At 41.5% G+C, this 12500-nt stretch overlaps 1 non-coding gene across 1 annotated transcript; it reads left to right on the top strand.

The window, feature by feature from the left end:
- Positions 1–6983: 6983 nt before the first annotated feature.
- On the top strand, positions 6984–7087 carry LOC148562089 (small nucleolar RNA R71). The gene has a single exon (XR_015886501.1). It is a non-coding gene; the product is annotated as a small nucleolar RNA R71 (small nucleolar RNA).
- The last annotated feature ends 5413 nt before the right edge of the window (positions 7088–12500 follow it).

Here is a 12500-nt window from a genome sequence, read left to right on the forward strand (position 1 = left end):
TTATTGAGCCAACTTAGTGATAATCAAATAATGACACATGACTCAATAAATTGAGATTTCAAACTCATCAATCCTTCAGGCCCAATCCCATAAACCATGATATTCAATTGGGTTTCATACCAAAGTAAGTTTAAGTTAATCTTTGTGCTCAAAGACTAACTTAAATCACAATATTTTTGGCCCAGGAACCTTTTCCAAGAGTGGCGTTTAAGTTGTAGTTTAAGCTTAAACTGCAGCTTAAACGCCAGACACTTCCAGTGAGGCCTTTTGTAGAAGCACGTTTAAGCTTCAGTTTAAGGTTAAACTGAAGCTTAAACGTGGAAATAGGAAGGGCAGCCCTGGAGGTCGAACACGTTTAACCTCCAGTTTGAGGTCAAACTGGAGGTTAAACGTGGAAAAGGGTGGAGGCATACTGGAGGTCGAACACGTTTAACCTCCAGTTTGAGGTCAAACTGGAGGTTAAACGTGGAAGCTTAGAATGATAGCCCTGGAGGTGTCGAACACGTTTAACCTCCAGTTTGAGGTCAAACTGGAGGTTAAACGTGGAAATGGAGAGAGCAACCCTGGAGTAGAAAAGCTGTCGAACACGTTTAAGCTCCAGTTTGAGGTCAAACTGGAGCTTAAACGTGGAATGGCTCCCTGGTACTCTTCCTGGTTCTGGCGTTTAACCTCCAGTTTGAGGTCAAACTGGAGGTTAAACGTGGAACTCCTCCCTGGGTGGCATACTCATTCTGGCGTTTAACCTCCAGTTTGAGGTCAAACTGGAGGTTAAACTTCAATTCCAGCATTTCTTATCCTTCATGATTTTTGGCGTTTAAGCTCTAGTTTAGGCTTAAACTGGAACTTAAACTCCACATGTGATATTCAAGCTTCCTTTATTGATTTTGTTGCTTCCTTGCCTAGCCTCTTCTTCCCTGAAATCATCCAAACAATTGCATCAAAGTCTTGCAAAATTTCATGAGAAATCTTCCATTCATAGCATTTAAGTATTATAACTAAAACTCATGGAATATGCATCAAAATCATGTTGTTTGGATGGTTCATTGCTTTGTTCTTCATTTAACCATTTTTGGTTACTTTAAGCTCAAGAAAATGCATAAAACAACTAAAACTAACAGAAAAATGCTAGTGAAACTAGCCTATGATGCCTTGGCATCACAACACCAAACTTAATACTTGCTTGTCCCTAAGCAAGTCCTGAGTTATTTGAGAAGAAAGTATGAAACAGAAAGCAATTACATTGGCTATATTAGCAAGCATTTGAAGTTCATCAGAAGGGTTTTATGCAGAAAGTTGCAGCATCACTTTTTCATACTTATCAGGTAGGATTATCACTTTTTCATTGCATCCATCAAGCATTGCTATGGCCTCTTGTTATTCTTATGTCTTTGGCACTTTTCTCTTCTTTGTTTTTCTTTTCTTTTTCTTAGAGCTTCTTTTGCTCCTTGTTTGCTTAGTGTCATGTGTTGCACAAGCCTTTGGCATTATCTTTTTCTTATCAGTGCACTACACATATCCACTTTAGGCATTTTAGTTTACATTTCTTCTTGAGACATTGGTGCCCAGCACCTCTTTGTGTGACTAAATGTTTTGTATTTAGGTTGCTCTTGATAATGGACTTTTGGTTGATAATCCCGGGTTAGTTAACCCAAGTTACCAAGTGTTGAAACACTCCTCAGAACCTATTCATCCAAGCATATCCTTAATACATAAACACCACAGGCATTTGTCTCAGAAGTTCAAACCATTGGTACCTAGCTTATTTTCTCAATTTTTTTGCTTTTTGGTTGCCTTTTTCCGTGGCTTTTTTTTTTTTTTTCTTTTTCTTTCTTTTTCATGGCCAAAGACATTTATTCATCAAGATCCATAGACAATTTTCACTTTCTACATAAAAATGATAATTCTACACTCTAATTTTAGTGATCTGACTAAACAATCAAGCATGCATACCACCACTTAATTCTACTTGATTTGTCACTAATTTAGCCAAGTTACTTTTGTTCAAACTTTTCTTTTATTTTTTTGGAAACAGAACAAGCATGGCACGCACTTGTTTAAGAAGGTGAAGTTATATCCAAATATCTAGGCATTCACTTTATTCAAAGCAATTAACAAACACACATACTAAAAAAAAATGACTCATAAAAAAAAAAAACTCCACATAACACTTAAATGACTTATGATGAAAACACGTTCATAAAGACAATTCACCAATTATCATTTGATTATTAAGGAACGAGACCACCTCTTATTTATTGCTTGGTTCTTCTTAATTCTTGGGATCCTGCTTCTTCTTGCTTCCTGCCTCTTTTTGACCACTTGTGCTTCCTTTGTCTTTTCTTATGAGCTTTTTCCAGAATCCAGCCTTTTTCATCGTTTCTTCCACTCCTTTTTCAAGGATCATTGCCTTGTTTATTTCTCCTTCTTTCCTCCCTTTGAAATACTCATCATAAGCTGGGAATGCTGGGTCCATCTTGTGTAGATGTTCCCCTATGTAGTTGAGCTTGATTTGCGAACTGATGTTGTAATCAGCTTGGACTGAGTATCTTGCATTCTGTAAAGTGGTGGCTTCCTTGATTGCCAAGACATTGGCATCTTGGTGTTGGCATATGTGGCTGAAGGATTCCTGTAAGTGTAAATTTTGTTCCCTTTGCAGATCGAAGAATCTTGATTCAAAGTTCCTTTGCATATCCATCATTTTTAGATGAAAGTCCTCTTGTCTCTCCTGAGACCTCATGTATTGTTGAGACATTCCTTCCATGATTTCCTGCATTCTGCTCATATCCATGGGGTCTCTGGGAATTCGTTGTCTTCTTTCAGGAGTTGCTTGCTCTTCTTGCTCTTCTTCTCTATCTTCTCCTTCCTGTCTTTCTTGTTCTGCTTCTTGCTCGGCTTCCACTTGTTGCCCTTCTTCATTTCTTCTTCTTGTATGTCTTGGAGGAGTTGGGCCAAGAGTCATTCTGTGTGCAGTTATGGCCAGTCCAGGATATAGCCAATTAGGTCTTTCATCCTCAAGTGGTACTTGGGCATCGATGCATAGTCTAATGATAGTGCTAGGGAAGTGAAGCCAGGATTCAGGGTCACTTTTCTCACTAAACTCTTGTATCTGTTCAGCAATGAGTTTATGAACTTTGATCTCCCCTCCAACCATAATGCAATGTAGCAAGATGGCTCTTTTAGGGACTATTTCTGAAGAATTTGCAGTGGGTAGGATGGATCTCCTAACTATTGCATACCACCCTTTAGCTTCAGGTGTTAGGTCTCCCCTTCTCAAGACTCTTGGAGCCCCTCTTGTTTTTCTCACCCATTCAGCTCTGATGGCACAAAGGTCTTCAGCAATAGTTGTATAGTCAGGTTCTCCTATCATCCTTTCTTCATAACTTGCTTGGCTGAAATGTATGTTTTTCAGGCCAAGAGTTTTCATGATTGCTTTGGGACTGAAGTCAACTTCCACCCCTCTCACATAGCTTTTGTATGTGGGGTTCTTGGTTTGATCCTCCCTTACTGCATTTGCATAAAACTCTTTCACCAAGTTGATGTTGATTCTAGTGATTGGCTTAGTTAGGAGCTCCCACTTCCTCTTTTTGATCTTTTCCCAAACACCTGGGAACTCATCCTTTTCAAGGTCAAAGGGAACCTCAGCTAGTACCGTTTTAGGTCTCATCCATTCGGCTTGAATCTCATGGAACACTGATCTGTATCTCCATGCATCGAATTCCCTGTTTTCCTCCATTGGCTGCTTGTCTTTTCTTCTTTTGTGGCTAGATGAAGCTGCCATTGATTCTTTGGTTTTGGTAAGTGACAAGCTAAAGTTGACAAGGTAAAGCAAGAAGTGTTGTTGGAAGTGTGGTGAGGTTGTTTTCGGCAAGAGATAGTTATGCTATTATGAAGGGAAATGTGTATGGAGAAGAATTGGTGGTGTGGGACTCGTTCCCCAAGTGGTTCTTTATAGTGCCCATGAGTGAAAAATGGACGGCTAGGGTGGTTTGTGAAGGGTGGCTTGATGGTAAATATATGAATTGTGGATAAGGACGATTTGCTTTTCATTTTCTTGGAAGTATTCTGGATGCATTAGGTTGTACATGTAGCTTTCTTTTCTTGCAGAACTTCCTTTTCCCATGTGTTAGTTTCAAAGATTTGTGAATTTTCTTTTTGACCAAGCACGTACCTCCCTTTGTCTTTTTCCTCCATTTTTGTCTTTTCTTTTGTACCTGCACAAACAAACAAATTTGCTATCATTTTTCGGTCCATGTGAATTATGAATAGTATTTGCACATGTAAATCAATGCTTGTCTTTAGGAGCTTATAGCCGTGACTTCTACATGTATGCACACTTATTATTTAGACACCAAACTTAGTGTTTGGTTAAGTCTCCTGATGACATGAAATCCATATTGGTTGTCCTTAATGAGTGTGCATAATTCTAATAAATCATAGTCACCTTGGCTCTTTGATTCTAAACAAAGTTACTACCCTAAGTAATTGAAACCAAAGTATTAAAACATGTGAATGGTATACTTGTCATGAATTTTGAAATCCAGAGGAACTTCTTGCTTTTCATAAACTGTGTTCAAAAAGAACACCAAACTTAATGTTTGGTTGTGCACCTTGAATGAAAGATGGAATTCAATTTGAGTAAGATTTGGGAGTGCCATCAGGCACACCAAACTTAGAGACCCATTGTAATTTACATGCAAGGTTTAGTGCACTTAATCAATAGTTGTCCTGAGGATTCAAGTTCATGCATAAGAAACTATGCTTTATTAGATGTAAAGCAAAGCACTAAAGATTAAGGATACTAAAAACATGGGTTGCCTCCCATGAAGCGCTTCTTTAACGTCACTAGCTTGACGGTTGTCCCTTGTTAGGGTGGATTGTAGTGCTTGACGTCTTCTCCTCTCACTATGACAACGTCCCCACTTGATTCATTCATGATCTCTAAATGTTCCATAGAAAGAACTTTCCTGATTGTGAACACTTGAGGGAGCTGGGAAGGAATGGTTTTGAGGCCAGGTGGGATTGGCAGATAATGACTTGATATCACGTTATCTCCCTGAGAAAAACCTTCAGTGGGAATTTTCTTATTTCTCCATCCTCTTGGCAATCTCCCTATCACTCTTCCCTTTCTCTTGAGGATTTCTTCATTGACCCTTATGTCAGGAGGATCCTTCTGATCTGTTTCCTCTGATTCTTGTGGCTCTAACTCTTGCAACTCTTGGTTGCCTTCCAAGGACTGTTTTAGAGTTTCAGCTGCTGGATTCCTTTCCTCCAAACACAGATAGCTACTATCATCCTTAGGCTTTTCAGGTTCTGGTTCAGGCTCAGATGCAGGTTTGAAAACTTTGAAAATGAGCTGTTCATCATGTATTCTCAGAATTAGCTCTCCTTGTTCTACATCTATGAGCGCTCTAGTAGTGGCTAGAAATGGTCTGCCCAGAATGATAGGGTGTAAGTAGCTTTCCTCCATGTCCATAATGACAAAGTCTGTGGGAAAGTAATAATCCCCCACTTTCACCAGCACATTTTCAACTACCCCTTCAGCTTGCTTCTGAGTTTTGTCAGCCAGTTGTATGATTACATCAGTGGATCTCACCTCATTCAGTTGTAGCCTCTTCATAAGAGTTAGAGGCATCACATTTATGCTAGCTCCTAGATCACAGAATCCTCTGTCAATTTTTGTTTCCCCTATGATGCAAGGGATATGAAAACTTCCTGGGTCCGTTTTCTTAGAGAGTGTGTCCTTCTTGATGAGAGCACTGCATTCTTTGTTCATTGTTACCGTTTGTCCTCCCTTCAAAACTCTTTTCCTGCTTAACAATTCCTTTAAATACTTGATGTGTGTGGGCATTTGATGAAGAATCTCAAGAAAGGGAATATTGACATGAAGAGAGTTAAATGTCTCTAGAAACCTTGAATAGGTTTTCCTTTTTTCACCTCCTCCTATCCTCTCAGGAAATGGTGCTTTTGGTTGGTATATTTCCATCATGCCTTTTTGCAGTTCCTTGGCTTGCTCAGTTCCACCTTCCTGCTTAACTTCTTCCACACCTTCCTTCAAGATTTCTGGTTCCTGCTCTGAGGACCTGATTCCTTCTTCTTCTGAGATTTCCTTCAATATGGTGATGGCCTTGCATTCTTCCCATCTTACTCTCTTTTGTTCCCCTTTAGGATTCTTTTCTATGTCACTAGGGAACACTGCAGTTGATTTGGGTGCCTGTTGAGATAGCTCTCCTACTTGAGATTCCATCCTCTTGAGTTTTTCACCATGGTTTCTTAAGGTAGTTCTCACATCATCCCTGAAGCTCTTCAGTTCAATAATGTCTTGACTCATGGTTGCCATCATTCCTTCTATCCGGTTTAATTGATCTTGAAATTGTTGGTTCGGATTAGGTTGGGTATGTTGATTATTTTGGCCATGATATGATGGTTGGGGGTAAGTGTTTTGTGTGGCTTGGTATGATCTTTGGTTGGAGTTTTGGTATGTGGAATTGTTTTGTTGGTTGTGGTTGTAAGGTTTGTGGTTTTGTGGTTGGGTTTGTTGGTTTCCCCACCCAAAGTTTGGGTGGTTTCTCCAGCCTGGGTTGTAAGTGTTGGAATGTGGATCATATGATTGCCTTTGTTGGTTTCCCACATAGTTAACCTCATCCCAATCACCTCCTTCAATGCCTACTTCCTCTTGATCTTGTGTGTGTATTGCAGCCACTTGCTTTGTTTCTATTTGCCTGGTAAGCTCTGCTAGTTGCTTGGCAAACACCTTGTTTTGGGCTAGAATTGTATCAACATGGTTCAGCTCCATGACTCCCTTAGTGTTGTGCCTTTCTGATGCATAGTAGTACTCATTCTCAGCCACTGTCTCGATCACTTCAATGGCTTCTTCCACAGTCTTTTTCCTGTTCAATGAACCTCCTGATGAATGGTCTACAGCCTTCCTTGATTCATAAGAGAGCCCATCATAGAAGATGTGCAGTTGCACCCAATCATGGAACATGTTTGGTGGGCATTTCCTTGTCAAGTCCTTGAATCTCTCCCATGCCTCGTAGAGAGTTTCACCATCTTGTTGTCTAAAAGTCTGAACCTCAGATCGAAGCCTATTGACCTTTTGTGGAGGGTAGAAACGTGCCAGAAACTTGCTTTCCACCTCATCCCATGTTGTTAGACTCCCCCTTGGGAATGATTCCAGCCACTTAGCTGCTTTGTCCCTAAGTGAAAATGGGAACAAAAGCAGTTTATAGGCATCTTCCTGGACTCCATTGGACTTCACAGTGTCACAAATTCTCAGGAATTTTGTGAGATGTTGGTTTGGGTCTTCATTAGCACTTCCTCCAAAGGAACAATGATTCTCCACTAGTGATATTAGCTGTGGCTTGAGCTCAAAATTGTTGGCTTGAATGGGTGGTTTCTGGATGCTACTACCACAATTCCCAGAGGTTGGGTTTATGTATGAACTAAGAACCCTCCTCTCAGGGATGGCATCGTTTCCATCAGCTCTCTCATGGTTGTGAACTTCTCTATCCATGTTGAGATCTAAAGCTTCCTCAAAATTGTCCTCAGATTCTCCTTCAGATTCCTCTTCTCCCACTACTCTCTTCCCTCTTGCTTCCCTTCTAAGTCTATGAAGGGTCCTTTCTGGTTCGGTATATGGAGGAGTTGATGTCTCTCCTCTCCTACCTGTCATACAAGAACACAGCTCAAACACAAACAAGTGAAATACTCTTGGTTAATGGAAGAGTATGGTTAGCTCAATTGAGGAATTAATTCAAACAGTTAGTGAGTCAGTGAGTTAGTTGCATGAATTTAAAGGCATAAAGAAGGAAAGCATGTAACCAAGTGCAGAAATTAAAATTCAACAAGTATCTTGGACAGAATTAACAAAGCAAGAGAAAATTGCTCAATCTAGTTAGCTTCCAATTTGAGAATTGTCAATCGAAAACCAATCCCCGGCAACGGCGCCATAAACTTGATGCGCATAAACTAGTTATGCTACGATTTAGGAAATTGCACGATCGGCAAAATTCCTTCCGGCAAGTGCACCGGTTATCGTCAAGTAAAAACTCACAATAGAGTGAGGTCGAATCCCACAAGGATTGGTTGAGTGAGCAATTCGGATTAGAAGTGTGTTCTAGTTGAGCGGAATCAAGATTGAGATGAGTATTGCGGAATGTAAAAGTGGCGGGAAAAGTAAATGACAAGAAATTGAAATGGCGGAATCTTAAATTGCATGAATTAAAGAGCAGAAACTAAATTGCTGAAATTAAAAGGGAATGGGGGTGATTGCATGAATTGAGTAGCAGAATGTAAAGAGAAAGTGGAAATCAGAATTGGGGAATTCATTGGGTTATAGGAGATATTGAGATCTCCGAATCAAAACATGTTTATCTCTTCCTCAACCAATGCGTTCATTGATTTTTGCTTGGCAATCTTATATGATTGGATCCCAATTCCTTGGCTCACCAATGCTCTCTAAAAACAAACAAATTCCCAATCCCTTGGTTTAAATGTTCATAAGAAGAGATGATGCTTTATCACTGATTATACCACACAATTTCATGAACCACAATTTGGTAGGATTACATGTCACAATATCCATCCAAACCCCAATCCAATCCACTGTGAGAAAGCTTCTCTAGCATGAATCCTCCATTCCTTTCCCAAGGCTCCGAAGGATTCCAAGTATGAGTAGTTTCTTTCCCAAGACAACTACTCAATGGAATTAGATCGAGAAGCTTTCTAACAAAATTCAAGAGAAAAGATTGAAGAAGAAGATAAACTATTATTGATTCATTGAATTACAATAGAGCTCCCTAACCCAATGAAAGGGGGTTTAGTGAATCATAGCTCTGAATTCAATTACAAAGAAAAGGGAAACTAGCTAAAAAGTGAAAGTAAAAGTCCCTCTAACTTAACTTCTATCCTATTTATACACTTTCTATATTGAGCTTCAGTTGTGCTTCTTGGGCTTTGAGGCCTCTCCTTGCTTTCCTTTTGCCTTGGGTTTATGATCCATAATCTTGATGAGGTTGTTGATCCAAATCCTGTAACATTTATTGAGCCAACTTAGTGATAATCAAATAATGACACATGACTCAATAAATTGATATTTCAAACTCATCAATCCTTCAGGCCCAATCCCATAAACCATGATATTCAATTGGGTTTCATACCAAAGTAAGTTTAAGTTAATCTTTGTGCTCAAAGACTAACTTAAATCACAATATTTTTGGCCCAGGAACCTTTTCCAAGAGTGGCGTTTAAGTTGTAGTTTAAGCTTAAACTGCAGCTTAAACGCCAGACACTTCCAGTGAGGCCTTTTGTAGAAGCACGTTTAAGCTTCAGTTTAAGGTTAAACTGAAGCTTAAACGTGGAAATAGGAAGGGCAGCCCTGGAGGTCGAACACGTTTAACCTCCAGTTTGAGGTCAAACTGGAGGTTAAACGTGGAAAAGGGTGGAGGCATACTGGAGGTCGAACACGTTTAACCTCCAGTTTGAGGTCAAACTGGAGGTTAAACGTGGAAGCTTAGAATGATAGCCCTGGAGGTGTCGAACACGTTTAACCTCCAGTTTGAGGTCAAACTGGAGGTTAAACGTGGAAATGGAGAGAGCAACCCTGGAGTAGAAAAACTGTCGAACACGTTTAAGCTCCAGTTTGAGGTCAAACTGGAGCTTAAACGTGGAATGGCTCCCTGGTACTCTTCCTGGTTCTGGCGTTTAACCTCCAGTTTGAGGTCAAACTGGAGGTTAAACGTGGAACTCCTCCCTGGGTGGCATACTCATTCTGGCGTTTAACCTCCAGTTTGAGGTCAAACTGGAGGTTAAACTTCAATTCCAGCATTTCTTATCCTTCATGATTTTTGGCGTTTAAGCTCTAGTTTAGGCTTAAACTGGAACTTAAACTCCACATGTGATATTCAAGCTTCCTTTATTGATTTTGTTGCTTCCTTGCCTAGCCTCTTCTTCCCTGAAATCATCCAAACAATTGCATCAAAGTCTTGCAAAATTTCATGAGAAATCTTCCATTCATAGCATTTAAGTATTATAACTAAAACTCATGGAATATGCATCAAAATCATGTTGTTTGGATGGTTCATTGCTTTGTTCTTCATTTAACCATTTTTGGTTACTTTAAGCTCAAGAAAATGCATAAAACAACTAAAACTAACAGAAAAATGCTAGTGAAACTAGCCTATGATGCCTTGGCATCACAAGGCAACGTGCATCTTGCTGGCATTGCGCCCAGCAAGCCTTTGGGCAACTCGAGTTTCAGCAGCACGACACCCCTCCCCCCTATAATAGGCTGCCAAGCCATTACCAAAGTGCCACGGGTAGACATCCTTTTCCGTGAGGAGACATACTAAAGAAAAGTGCTCTAGAGGTCGAATTTTGACGCCGTTTTTTGCAACAACCTCTAGAAAAATAAGATCTTTCCATCCTCCAAATTTGGTGAATTTACACCGTGTGGATTTTTTTTGACGATTTTTTTACCGCCCGGAATGCCGGAAATTCAAAAAAAATGAAAAACGGAGCAAACCTGCGATTTTTGACCTGGATTTTTTTGTGCAGCCTTCACATAATATTACCAAGGTTCCCTCAAAATTTCACGAAAAATGCACGAGCCAATTCTGAGATATGAAAATTTGGCTCCTCCGTTGCAACGCTCCGAGCCATCGTTGCAACGGCGGGTGCCTCCGTGGGGGGCGGGGGAGCCCGGCGGCACACCACAACCACAACGTGCTTGCTAGTGTGCCTAGGGGATGGCAAGGCAACGTGCATCTTGCTGGCATTGCGCCCAGCAAGCCTTTGGGCAACTCGAGTTTCAGCAGCACGACACCCCTCCCCCCTATAATAGGCTGCCGAGCCATTACCAAAGTGCCACGGGTAGACGTCCTTTTCCGTGAGGAGACATACTCAAGGAAAGTGCTCTAGAGGTCGAATTTTGACGCCGTTTTTTGCAACAACCTCTAGAAAAATAAGATCTTTCCATCCCCCAAATTTGGTGAATTTACACCGTGCCGATTTTTTTTGCCGATTTTTTTACCGCCTGGAAAGCCGGAAATTCAAAAAAAATGAAAAACGGAGCAAACGTGCGATTTTTGACCTGGATTTTTTTGTGCAGCCTTCACATAATATTACCAAGGTTCCCTCAAAATTTTAGAAAAAATTCACGAGCCAATTATGAGATATGAAAATTTGGCTCCTTCGTTGCAACGCTCCGAGCCATCGTTGCAACGGCGGGTGCCTCCGTGAGGGGCGGGGGAGCCCGGCGGCACACCACAACCACAACGTGCTTGCTAGTGTGCCTAGGGGATGGCAAGGCAACGTGCATCTTGCTGGCATTGCGCCCAGCAAGCCTTTGGGCAACTCGAGTTTCAGCAGCATGACACCCCTCCCCCCTATAATAGGCTGCCGAGCCATTACCAAAGTGCCACGGGTAGACGTCCTTTTCCGTGAGGAGACATACTCAAGGAAAGTGCTCTAGAGGTCAAAATTTGATGCCATTTTTTGCAACAACCTCTAGAAAAATAAGATCTTTCCATCCCCCAAATTTGGTGAATTTACACCGTGCCGATTTTTTTTGCCGATTTTTTTACCGCCCGGAAAGCCGGAAATTCAAAAAAAATGAAAAACGGAGCAAACGTGCGATTTTTGACCTGGATTTTTTTGTGCAGCCTTCACATAATATTACCAAGGTTCCCTCAAAATTTTAGAAAAAATGCACGAGCCAATTATGAGATATGAAAATTTGGCTCCTTCGTTGCAACGCTCCGAGCCATCGTTGCAACGGCGGGTGCCTCCGTGGGGGGCGGGGGAGCCCGGCGGCACACCACAACCACAACGTGCTTGCTAGTGTGCCTAGGGGATGGCAAGGCAACGTGCATCTTGCTGGCATTGCGCCCAGCAAGCCTTTGGGCAACTCGAGTTTCAGCAGCATGACACCCCTCCCCCCTATAATAGGCTGCCGAGCCATTACCAAAGTGCCACGGGTAGACGTCCTTTTCCGTGAGGAGACATACTCAAGGAAAGTGCTCTAGAGGTCGAATTTTGACGCCGTTTTTTGCAACAACCTCTAGAAAAATAAGATCTTTCCATCCCCCAAATTTGGTGAATTTACACCGTGCCGATTTTTTTTGCCGATTTTTTTACCGCCCGGAAAGCTGGAAATTCAAAAAAAATGAAAAACGGAGCAAACGTGCGATTTTTGACCTGGATTTTTTTGTGCAGCCTTCACATAATATTACCAAGGTTCCCTCAAAATTTTAGAAAAAATGCACGAGCCAATTATGAGATATGAAAATTTGGCTCCTTCGTTGCAACGCTCCGAGCCATCGTTGCAACGGCGGGTGCCTCCGTTGCAACGAAACCAGCCAACGATGCACCTAACCCAGCATCCGTTGCAACGCACCCTGCCTCCGTTGCAACGCGCCCAGCCAACGTTGCACCGTCCCCAGCATCCGTTGCAACGCCCCCAGCCAACGTTGCAACGCGCCCTGCCTCCGTTGCAACGCTCC

This window comes from Arachis ipaensis, chromosome B6 (genome assembly GCF_059453495.1).
Source record: "Arachis ipaensis isolate K30076 ecotype BB chromosome B6, ASM5945349v1, whole genome shotgun sequence".
Lineage (NCBI taxonomy): Eukaryota > Viridiplantae > Streptophyta > Magnoliopsida > Fabales > Fabaceae > Arachis > Arachis ipaensis.